This window comes from Diabrotica virgifera, chromosome 3 (assembly GCF_917563875.1).
Source record: "Diabrotica virgifera virgifera chromosome 3, PGI_DIABVI_V3a".
In the NCBI taxonomy this organism is placed as follows: Eukaryota; Metazoa; Arthropoda; class Insecta; order Coleoptera; family Chrysomelidae; genus Diabrotica; species Diabrotica virgifera.
The window spans coordinates 65869330-65882748 of record NC_065445.1 but is presented as its reverse complement, the minus strand read 5'-3'; the positions used below and the strand labels follow the sequence as shown (position 1 = coordinate 65882748).

At 31.3% G+C, this 13419-nt stretch overlaps 1 protein-coding gene across 8 annotated transcripts in view; it reads right to left on the bottom strand.

Annotated features, from left to right (window-relative positions):
* The window catches only part of LOC126881865 (potassium voltage-gated channel subfamily H member 6), a 1259880-nt gene that overhangs the window by 904518 nt on the left and 341943 nt on the right, over positions 1 to 13419 (bottom strand). The gene's annotated exons all lie outside the window — the stretch shown is intronic.

Below are 13419 nucleotides of genomic sequence, written 5' to 3'. Positions count from 1 at the left end.
GCACCCCCTGAGAATAATCCTGGGGCGCTCGTGCAAGTATCTTGGCACAGTTAAAATCGCCCATAAATCGCCTGGCTTGTTTATTTTCTTTATATTTGAATACTTATTTAAATTTAGTTTAAAGTCACGACAATGATATTTTTTGTAATAACAATATTTTTACCCTTTTTTTAAATTTGGGGGGGATTTTTGGGGAAAATAACCACTACCCTCCAGCTAGACCGGCATTTTTGTATTAGGCTATCATGGAAGAGTCACCTGAAAAAATTTCAGGTTGCCTAAAATACCTACTCAAAAATGTCTCATAGCTCTTATGCTATAATCTGTGATGCATTGTTGGAATATTTTCCTCCGCGTCGCACAGTGGTTCCAAATGCCGAAAACGTGGTCATGAACCTTTAAATTAAAAGGGTATATTGTTCAACCACTTCGGAATTACTTTCGTACTTAAGGGTTTTTGGCATCGCTGATTACGAATCTGAATTTATTTTTTCTAAAAAACAAAATGGCAGATCCAACATGGCGGAAAGAATTTGAAAATGTCAATCACACCGCAAATTTTTTGTCAAATTTTGTAGTTTAAGTCCGCTGACTACAAATCTAACATTATTTCTTTTTAAAACAAAATGGCGGATCCATTATGGCCAAAAGAAATTCGAAAATTTTATGTTAAACGCATATTTGTTTAAAATTTTATATTATAAGGGACTTTTGAAATTGCTTATTCCTAATACATTTTCTTTATGAAGTACAATATTCAAAGCCTATTACTTATGTACAACTGCCCATACATACTCAACAATCCCCAGAATCAAGTAATATGCGTCATTTCCCACTTTTGTACTCAAACAACTGCCAGCAGTACATAGGCAGTTATAGGCAGCTAAACCAAAGTGATTATGTATCTTGTTACTATATATTTTAAGATTAATAAATATTATTCACAGAATTATGCAGAATTTTGTACTTTTTGAATGTATATTTACACAATTTTGATTATTTCAAGTATATTTTCACTATTTGTGCATTAACAAATTTAAGGCATTTATTGTTACTAAATCTTAAGTTAACTTACATCTTACATTACTACATACTTAAAAAAGAAGAATCTGCTTTACAGCAATAAAATTGATAAACTAAAAACCGTTTCACGGCGTTTTCAATATACACGTTCTTTTTCACTTTCTCTGCCGGCCAAAATAACCTTGAACATAGTTCACTTGTTCCTAAGCTATGAACCAGAATACATCCAGTCTGATCCTTATACCTGCGTATTACGACTCTACGATGGTATGAGAAAACAACTGTAAATATGAAAATCGCTAAATAGGATGTTTTATTTTACCTCATGACCACGTTTTCAGCATTTGGAACCACTGTGCGTCGCCCATTTGGTATTTTAGAACCTGGGTTATCAGATTACTTGATTCGTTGTCGACATTCATTTCACTCATTTTATTGTTCTTTGTTAGAGGTCAGTCTAACCATAGTCCGGTGTAAATATTCCAATATTCATATCATCTCGGTCCGTTTTGATTCAAGTCAGTCTTCTTGCGAAGCCTCTTTGATAAAGGGTAGACCCCGAATGAGTCAGAGGATGACAAGAGACTCGATTTGAATCAAAACAAAACCGATTATTTTTATTTTTATTTCGTATTGTGTCTCTCGAACTTCGGCCAAGCATGGATCTTTCCATTTTTCGTTGTGCTGCTTGTAATGTTCTTATTGATGCTTACTGTTAGTCAATGTCAGAGTTTCAGCTTCATAAGTGAGCACCGGAAGTACGCACTGGTTAAATGCTTTTCTTTTTAAACGCTTTTTTTTTACTTCAATAGTTTGCATCCAATCTTTAGACGTTAATTTGACTGACTTCTCTTCAATGCAAATGAATGAAAATTTGCAGACATATGCATTCGCGGGAACAATACACGAGTAGTCAATAAAAAAATTTTATGTATATTAATTGTTTTAATAAAAAAAAAACGATTTTAATGGAAAATGCTTAAATTCTCTTGTTTTTTACAATGTAGAAATTTGAAACTTTTACGGATTGTAGCTAATGATATGAACTATACATTATTTCACTTTTTACGTTATTTGTTTAAGTTGTGCTTAATAAATAAACAATAAAGTTTCAAATTTTAAACGCTCACATATTTGTTTATATATAAATTGGCGTTTATTCGTGTCAAATTTCAATACGATACGAAACAAAACTTCAACCAAAACTCGAATTCAAAAAATGTAGTCTTAGTAAAAGGCTTAGAAAATATGTAGTCTTAGAAAAACCACCGATAGAGACGTTTTGTGCTACAATTAACATTAGAATTCGTTTTGTCGTATTAATTAATTAAATATTTTTTTAGTTCAAACGTTTGTGTCAAATCTTTGGACGTTAATCTGACTGCCGTTTCTTTAATGCAAATGACTAAAAATTTGCAGACATATATGCATTCGCGATAATAATACACGAATAGTCAATAAAAAATTGTTTTGTTTGTTAATTGTTTAAATAAAAAAACGATTTTAACTGAAAATGCTTAAATTCTCTTGTTTTTTACAATGAAGAAACTTGAAACTTTCACAGATTGTAGCTAATTATATGAACTATACATAATTTCACTTTTTACGTTAATTTTTTACGTTATGCTTCATAAATAAACAATAAAGTTGCAAATTTTTTGCTGATTCCGACTACTTTTACATGACGATATATTTTAATGTTTGAAAAGTGTATGACTAAAAAGTAGAAAATAAAAAAAATATGAAACAAATATTTTTAAGAAAGGCTTTTCTTTAGTTACGAGTGACTAAAATTAAACATATTATAACAAAATCAACTAAAAAGCAAAAAATAAAAAAAATTGAAAAAATCTAACACATTCCTTAAAGAAAAGCGTGGTGCGAAAACCGTTTATTCGATGAAGACGCGCCACGCTTTTCTTTGACGAATGTCTAAGATTTTTTAAATTTTTTATTTTGCCTTTTAGTTGATTTTGTTATAATATGTTTAATTTTAGTCAATCGCAACTAAAGAAAAGGGTTTCTTAAAAATATTTTTTTCATATTTTTTTGTTAATAGATTAATTTAATATATTAAATAAAATCATAATCCCAATAAAAATATCCCAACTAGAAAATTAAGCTATAAAACTCATTTGTGGTATCCTAAAATCCTAAAAAACTTTCCCGTTTCAAATAACATGGTGCTTTATAAAAATATAACAGCCGGAATGTATAAATGACTAAAAAAACTAATTTTCCAACTTCTGTTCACATGGCAAGCGAGCAAGCGAACGTGATGGAAACTTTGCTAATCCATATTTTTTATGATTTGGTGGTCGAATTTTCATTTGGAACTATGTCGTTGTATGAACTGTTAGTGGAAATGGGAGAATTGCTGTTTGGAAAAGTTTTATATAATGTCAGTGGTATTATTAGCATTATTTTTAAATTTGTAGGCTTATTATTTATAGATTAACTTTGGTCGATGTATAACATGAACTTCTAATCGAAATTATTTATCTATAGATTTTTTTTATAATTTTTGAATAATTATATAAATCAATCAAAATCTAATAAACGAAGCAATAAAGCACTAAAATCGACCTTACCTCCGAAAAAAAAGGGCAGGGCGGATCTTAATAATTCTTTTTGCATTCGATTCTTGAATGCGCCAGGAAACTTTGTGAACTGGAGCCATGATATAATATTGAAAAACTGCATACAAAAAGTGCATCTTAAAGTACATCTCAAACAGACAATAAAAAAAATTCAGAACTCGTTAATTATCGGCGGAAATGAGTTAAATTTTGGTACTCGGGGGTTTCTGGGGTCGCTGAAAACGAATATGACGTCAAAAGTGATCTCCGAATACCTGTTGTCAAGGGTACCTACTGTTTATCTCGTCATTAAAATTCATTAAAAAATTAGTCAAAAATCATTACTTGGCGGTTTCTGCGGCCGCTAACGAGTAATGTGATATCGAAAGTGCTTTTCGGAGTAATTGGTGCCCAGGGTAACTACTGTTTAGCTCTCTTGTGGAGTTTTCGGCAAAAAATTTAATAAAAAATTAGTAAAAAATAATTACTTGGGGATTTTTGGGGTCGCTAACGACGAATATGACATCAGAAACGATCTCCGGAATACCTGGTGCCCAGGCGAATACCTCGTTTTCTGGAGTTTTCGGCAAATTCATTAAAAAATTTGTCAAATTATTAGTTACGAGATAAACAGTAGCTACCCTGGGCACCACGTACACCGGAGATCACTTCCGATGTCATATTCGTCGTCAAAGGCCCCAAAAATCCTCAAGTAATGAATTTTAACTAATTGTTTAATGAATTTCCCAAAAACTCCAGAAAACGAGGTAAACAGTAGGTACCGTGGGTACCAAGTACTCCGTAGAGCACTTCCGATGTCATATTCGTCGTCAGCGACCCAAAAAAACCCGAGTAATGATTTTTGGTTAAATTTATAATGAATTTGCCGAAAACTCCATAAGAAGTTACCCTGGGCACCAGGTATTCCTGAGATCGCTTCCGATATCATATTCGGCGTTAGCGACCCCAAAAACACCCGTATAATTATTTTTGACTAATTTTTTAATACATTTTTTGCCAAAAACTCCACAAGACGAGGTAAACAGTAGGTACCCTGTGCACCAGGTACTCCGAAAATTACTTCCGATGTCATATTCGTCGTTATAGGCCCCAAAAACCCCGAATAATGATTTTTTACTAATTTTTAATGAATTTGCCGAAAACTCCACAAGACGAGGTACACAGTAGGTACCCTGGGCACCAGGTACTCCGCAGATCACTTTTGACGTCATATTCGTTTTCAGCTACCCGAAAAACCCCCGAGTAACAAAATTGAACTAATTTCCGCCGATAACACAGGTTTACAAAAAAAAAAAAAAACTGTTGACTATTTGACGAAACCATATGACAAGGGGGTTTTTGGGGTTGCCGATCACGAATCCGGGATCCGCTGATTTCTCACATCAGGTAAAGGCCATTTCAAGGTTAAATCAAGATAAATCGATAATAGCTCTCGAAAAGTATATTAGGGATTTTTAGGGTCGCTGATCACGAATACGGGGTCCACTACCTTCTCTCACGTCTAGCTCAAGGTCATTTCAAGGTCAAATCGACACAATCGCTTTGAGAAAGTATATTAGGGGGATTTTGGGGTCGCTGATCACAAAACTGGGGTCCGTTGAGCTCTACCGCGTCAGTAAAAAAAATTTCAAGGTCAAATCAGTTTTGTGATCAGCGACCCCAAAAATCCCTAATATACATTTTTAGAGCGATTGTGACCATTCATCTTGATTCGACCTTGAAATGACCTTGAGCTAGACGTGAGAGAGGTCAGCGGACCGCGGATTCGTGATCAGCGATCCCAAAAACCCCCTTGTCATATAGTTTCGCCAAATAGTCCACAATTTATTTTTCTTTGTAAACCTGTGTACTTGACGAGTTCTGAATTTTTTTTATTGTCTGTTTGAGATGCACTTTAAGAATGCATTTTTTGTATGCAGTTTTTTAATATTATCTCATGGCTACGGGTCACAAAGTTTCCTGGCGCATTCACGAATCGAATGCAAAAAAGAATTATTAAGATCCGTCTTGTCCTTTTTTTTTCGGAGGTTCAGTGCTTTATTGCTTCGACTATAATGGAAGAACATAAAAGACAAATTACTATAATAAGTAAAGATGAGTACAATAAAATGTACCAGAAAATGAAAAGAGACTGGATGGCCGACGAAATACCTAAGTTAATAGATAACACCATAATACCACCACCAAGTTAATACCATAGATAATATTAGCGGAAACAGAAGACCAACTGAAAATATTGATGAACATATTATCAGAAGAAAGTCGCAGACTGGACTTGGACATTAACCTTTCCAAAACCAAAATCATGGTATTCCACAAGAACTTCCATGAACAGATTACACCCAATATACAAATAAATGGTATCACCCTTCAGAGTTCCCAAAGCTTCATATACCTGGGCAATGAGCTAAATAGTCATCTAGAATCTAAACCACTCAAAAAATTGGAAGACGCATTGAAACAGCAAGGTCTGGTTTCATAAACATGGGTAAAATGCTCTGTAATCCCAAGCTATCAGTCACAATAAGATTGAAAACACTAAAGTTTTATGTGTGGTCTCTATTACTATATATGGCTGTGAGAGCTGGACATTAAAACAGTATGACGTCAACAAACTGAATTCATTCGAAATGAGGATGTATCGCAGAATGCTAAGAATAAGCTGGACCAGCAGAACCACGAATGACGAAGTACTTACTGGAAATAATGAACACATGTCCTCATCTGGTCAATATAATCAAAATTAGAAAGACGTCATATCTAGGACACATAATGTGATATAGGGAATTTGAGCAACTCCAGGTAATACTACAAGGAAAAATCGAAGGTAAAAGGGATATATGATGAAAGAAAACATCCTGGCTGAGAAAAGAGAGAAATTTGCCACATGTTGATCCCCAACCTCAATAGAGAAGGCACTTAGGAGTAGGAGGAGAATGGATAACAGAAGGATCATTAAAACTGTACTTAGACAAAACAAGATATGCTAAGATTGCCAAGATGCCAAGTTTATCATACATAAGAATATTAGAGAAATCGTCAAAACCTACAGATTCAGGCATGGAAGCAAATTAAATGATGGCAACGGGAAGATAGCAGCAGACAACAAAACAAAAATATAAATATGGAAAGAATATAAAGAACGCCTGTTTCAAAATGAAAAATTTGGCCCGGAAATGGAAATTGAAGGGCTCCTGGTCCGGATGGTTAAAGTTGTTAAACGAAACTGGCCCATTGTTACAGTTAAAAATCTTTTAAAAATTTTTGGTTAAAAACGTTAAATATTGACATAAATTACAATAATTATTATATTAAATATATGTTTAAGAAATTTTATTTTCAGTTTGAATACGACTAATCTATTAAAAGTGGCATGAACCAGTTGAACTAACTTCAGCCGGTGAGTAATGAACTATTTATTACTCACGGCTAAAGTAACGGGTGCTATAAACTATTCAAAAACAGTGAATAATGAGCATGTTATTAATTTTTTTCTGAAAAATGGCTTTGGCAGAGCCAATTAGCCAGAATTGTTTGTGATTGATTGCAGATTCATAGTCATAAATTTCTTATTTCTTAACATAAGCATTTTATTAAATGTTCGTAGAAAAGCGTAGTTATGAAACGGTGAATATGCCGGCGGTATGCAAGCAGTAGTTTGACGAGGGTACGTTGATTAGTATTTTGAATTTTGATTAGGTTAAATAAATTTTTAATTTACTTTCTCCACAATGGCTGACGAATGGCAATGAACGATTTAGAAACGTTATTGCGTTTATACAATTCTGCTCTTACTGAGGTACATAAGAGGTTTTCTTAGAATTCTATATTTTCGGACAAACGGTACCTACGTAAAATACTCACGTCAAAATATGAAAAAGCTAACAAAAAAAATTAAACGGACATAACTATTGAAATTAAGAAGTGATAATCAAAGTGAACTGATAAAAACATAGATTAGATGAAAATATACTCCAAAATACCGTTATGTCTTTGTTTAAAAGTTAGTAGCCAGCAAACTTACCCGAATAAAGTAAAAACCTTTTAATATTTAATGGATATCATAAAAGTCACTAATAAAACTAAAAAACAATGTTCTAATTCCGTTAACGGAGTTTACCTAATGAATTTTAGTTAAAAATTCCGGTCTTAAAACGTAAATAGAGCTCATTTATCTGAATCAGGCAACTCATCTATTATAATAACACACCTAAAGTGCACTAGAGCACTCGATTCCGTTGCATGATGCTCTAAAAAGTGTAATTGATTCCAACACGTTATACTCAATTAGTTACTTTCCGAGAAACTCACTTTGCATTGCTTATTTTGTCACTTTACTTAATTGGCAAAATATTAATTTATAGACATATAATGACAGTGTATAAATATACAGGGTGATTGATTAGTAGGGTAAAGCTCCGTAGATCCGTTATAGTAATAATCTGGGCCCTGGGCAGATTAACGGAGAATAGGCCATTTTTGGGAAAAGTTATTTACCAGCAATTTTATTGCTGGACTCGAATCTTATAACTGTATATATTAATAATATAGGTATGCAAAGTCCGCAGATAGTGTGCTACTTTTTTATAAACAAAATGGCGCCCGAAAATCGTGATTTTTTCAATTTTTGCTCTATAACTCTAAAGATTTTAACTTTACACCAAAAACACTCAAATAAAAATTCACCGTAATTAAATTCTGCATAGAGACGCGTTTTTTCCGATTTACTTTGACGAAGATTTTCCCCGGAAAATGCAGGTTTTTCCTAAAAATCTTGAATTTTTAACTAAAATTTTAAATAAGTAATTGTTTATCAAAAATTAAATAACTTGGTAATATCAAATCTCTTCTCGTATAGATTATAATTCCAGAAGCAGATAGAAATTGAATGAACAGTTTAGTAACAATTAAATTGTTAATTAAAAATTTACCGTCGCTATAATAACCACAATAATTACGATACATAATAATAGCTATGATTTTTGTATAAAAAGACACTGTACCTATCTAATGCACTTTACGGAATTAAAATTGGACTATTTAAGCGGCCTCAGGAATATTTTAAAATTAAAAACAATTTTTTGGCTTATAAACAAATAGAATATCTCGGGAAATATTAAGTTAAATTAAATCATGAAAACGGTATTGTAAAAAAAGCAGCAGGGCGCTTCTTTGAAAAGAAAAAAATTTTAAGTATGATTAGTGGTTCCTGAGATACAACCGGCCAAATTTGACCGGCTTAAGGCAAAGATATAAAAAATAGGATCATAATTTTCGAACCGTCACCGTTTTGTTTTTATCTTCTTTCCCCACACCAATTTTCATATCTTTAAAATACTCATAACATATATTATTATTATAATAAAAACTATCGATATTAAGCTTGAAAATTTCCATAAATATCAAAATTCCAATCAAAAATTAGGTTGGAGAAAATATAATCTCAAAGTTCAAAATCGGTATACGTCATACGTTAAAAATGCATTTTCTTAGCTTCCCATGGCGCAATTTTCTTCATTCTTTTTTTGTTCCCAAGTAACTCGAGTAGAGCCATCTAACTAACGCATTATTAAATTTCAAGCTTGCTTTTGTTTTGTTACAATAGATTAATTTATTTTTAAGAAAAGAAAACTACATATTTTTTTCAGTTGTAGACTTTTTTTAGATAAACTTACTACAAGTGTACCTTTTAACGTTAAAAACACAAATATTTTCATTTGAAAGTTGTATGATTATTTAAACAACCTTTATTTAAACAAATTAAAAATTTTTGTTAAAATAAATAAATTAATTTATTATAACAAATCAAAATCAACTTTAACATTTAATAATGCGTTGGTTAGATGGCTCTACTCGAGTTACATGGGAACAAAAAAAGAATGAAGAAAATTGCTCCATGGGAAGTCGAGAAAATGCATTTTTTTAACGTATATCGATTTTGAACTTTAAGATTAAATTTCCTCCAACCTAATTTTTTATTGGAATTTTGCTATTTTGGCAATTTTCACTCGTAATATCGATAGTTTTTATTATAATAATATATGTTATGAGTATTTTAAAGATATAAAAATTGGTGTGGGGAAAGAGGACAAAAATAAAAAGGTGATGGTTTAAAAATTATGATCCTGTTGTTTATATATTTGCCGTAAATACTGGTCACATTTGACCAGCTCTAGGTCAGGAACCACTCATTAGAATTAAACGTTTTTTCTTTTAAAAGAAGTGTCCTGACGCTTGTTTTATTTTCATGATTTAATTTAATTTAATATTTCCTGAGATATCCTATTTGTTTAAAACCAAAAAAAATTGTTTATAATTTTAAAATATTCCTGAGGCCGCAAAAATAATCCAATTTCAATTTTGTAAAGTACATTAGATAGGTACAGTGTCTTTTTATGCAAAAATCATAGTTATTCTTATGTATCATATTGATTGTAGTTATTATAGCGACCGTAAATTTTTAGTTAACAATTTAATTGTTGCCAAACTATTTATTCAATTTCCATCGTTTTCTGGAATTGTAATATATCCAAAAACAGCTTTTAGATTACCAAGTTAATTAATTATCGATACACATTAACTGATCTACAATTTTAGTTAAAAATTAAAGATTTTGTTGGAAAACCCCGCATTTTCGGGGAAAATTTTCGTCGAAGTAAATCGTGAAAAACATGACTTTATGCAGAAACTAATTACGGTGAATTTTTATTTGAATGTTTTAGGTTAAAATCTTTGGAGTTATAGAGCAAAAATTGAAAGAAACATGATTTTCGGGCGCCATTTTGTTTGTAAAAAAAGTAGCACACTATCTGCGGACATTGCACACCTATATTATTAATATATGCAATCATAAGGTTCGATTCCAGCAATCAAATTGCTGGTAAATAACTTGTCCTTGTATTTTGCTAATTAGCCCAGAGTATAATAGATAGCGAGAAAAGTTAATAACAAAAATTGTAGCCAACTTTGAGCTTCACATTACAAAATTAGTTAGAGTGCTACAGGGTGTTCGATAACATAGTGACAGACCAAAGTTATGTTTTTTTAAATGGAACACCCTGTACTTTCGAAATCTTCTTAACTTCTCCATTACAAAAATTTAAAGTTTTGTTATGTTATATATGATATTTACAAAGTTATAACCAATTTTATATGAAAATTGTAACAAGTTCAACTCACTGTATAAATAAAAATAAGCACAAAGCAATAGATTACTGATGCCATATTTTTTTATATATCGTCAAAATTTTTATAAATGATTGATATTGCTCATTTTCTTTATATTGAAAACACGGTGAATCAAAACGCAAGTAGATTATTTTCTCAGTAATTTTAAATGGAACACCCTGTATTTTATATTACTATCGAAATTCACCATTAGATACCGTACTTTAATTTGTATATAATATTTCCCATGTCTAAAATTATTAATTACGGGTATAAATCTTTCCAAATTTTAAGTAAGCCATGACTGAATTGTCTAAAACTGACAATTTTCGATTACTGATTAAACTGATTATCAATCTGGTAATAAATTCAACAATGAAGCAAACAAAGAAAGAAATATAATTTATTAGTAATAAATTTTACAAAAAAAACACAACCACATCATACAACATTTTTGAAACAATTAAAAACTACTTTTATGTGTAAGTGTAACAAATAAAAAAAGAAAAATAATTTGTTAGTTATAAATTACAAAAAAAAAACACAAACACAAAATGCAACATTTTATGAAAACAAAAACTAGTTTTGTATGTAAATGTAACAAATAAAGAACGAAAAATAATTTATCAGTAAAAAATTTTACAAAAAAAAATAAACACAAAATACAACATTTTGAAAAAATTAAAAGCTACTTTTAATAAAATATTTTAAATATTTAATTACATAAGTTGTTCAAAATAACCTACTAACACATTTGTGCATGTCTAAAAACGATCATTGAATAAGTTACTTACATTACGAAGCATTTGTAAATTAACACTTCAAAATACACTTTGTATTCTATTTTTCGTATTATCTCTTATCGCTGGATGAATTTTGTAACTTTTACTCTTAAGAGCACACAGTAGCGATCAACAGGTAGCAACAAACATGGTCCAAGATTGCGAAACTTCTGCGAACTTTCAAAATTGTGTCAACGGTGCGTCGGTAGTTCGACACTGACAGTGACGTTTATACTATCAAAACAATCATTTTTATACACATAGGCGCGAAATGTTGCCAAGTCAGTGACGTTCGATTTCTTGTTATAAAAAAATCGATTTTTAGTAGTTCCAATGTGACACAAAATCTAGACACGGGATAAAAAAAATTTATTTGAAGAAAGTCTATTTTTTGTCTTTTTTAATGGCGGTACAGGCTCCTTTTTTCAATATTTTATTTAGTTGTGGAGTCATTTCCACAAACTAACATATTTCCGAAATTGGGCTCTGTACCACCATTCTTTATTTTACGCTAATGACGTCGACTTTGCAAAGTAACAAGACACTTACTCAACATACACACTACACATGACACTAATACTCATGTTGTGACTGGCTGAATGACATAAGGTCCATGTCATAAAAAAACTTCATTTTTTTGTTTGTTTTTTTTCCTTATTGGCTTTGGATTACTTGATCCATTCAGCCACGATAGATACTAAATTACTGTTTGCTACAATATTCCAAATATAATAAGATTACGTACATATGCGCACATATAATACTTATGCACGCACATACATACATAGGTAGATACTAAAATCAATAAAAAGCAAAAAAAAAACAAAAAGGGGGGTGGAAACATTAAATTGACCGGCAGTATACGCTTCATTCATGGCCCTAACCAACCTAAATTAATTTACACAAATAATGAAATTGACAAAAAAACTAAATGTTTTTATAAACATTTTTTTGTTAATTGTCATTTTTGACCTTTTTGACCTGGGGTTATCCCCCCCCCTTGGTCATCCGTGTAAGAAAAAAAGGTTGGTCATCAGAAGGTTAAAGTAACCCCAAAAAGTTTAGTCCAGTTTATTAAATTCTGGTAATCTGGGTGGCCACGCTACTGGTCCATGGAAAAATTAAAATATCTCGAAAACTAATAAATTGAGACATAGGGAATGTGGTATACAAATAAAGTACGGTAATGGTACTTTTCGATAGTGATATAAAATACAGGATGTTCCATTTAAAATTACTGAGAAAATAATGTATTTGCGTTTTGACTCACCCTGTATTCAATATAAAGAAAATTAGCAAATCAACCATTTATAAGAATTTTGACAATGAATAAAAAAATATGGCATCAATTAACCATTGCCGTTGTGCTTATTTTTATTTATACAGAGAGTTGAATTTGCTACGATTTTCATATAAAATTGGTTATAACTTTATAAATACCCTGTATAACATACCAAACCTTTATATTTTTATAATGGAGAAGTTAAGAAGATTTTGAATATAAAATAAAATGCAGGGTGTTCCATTTAAAAAGCCATAAGTTTGGTCTGCCACTATGTTATCGAACACCCTGTAACATTCTTACTAATTTTGTAATGTTAAGCTCAAACTTGGCTACAATTTTTGTTATTAACTTTTATCGCTATCTATTAATGTAACGGATCTACGGAGCTTTACCCCACTAATCAATCACCCTGTAGTGTGAAATGTAAAACGCATAAAAGAAATAAATATTTCTTCAAAAAGACCTAATTTATATCGAAACAGCGCAACAAGATATGAAGAGCCCGTGATTGCACGATGCCTTTGCCCTTTAATACATTTTTGTTCCACTTCTCCACCATTTG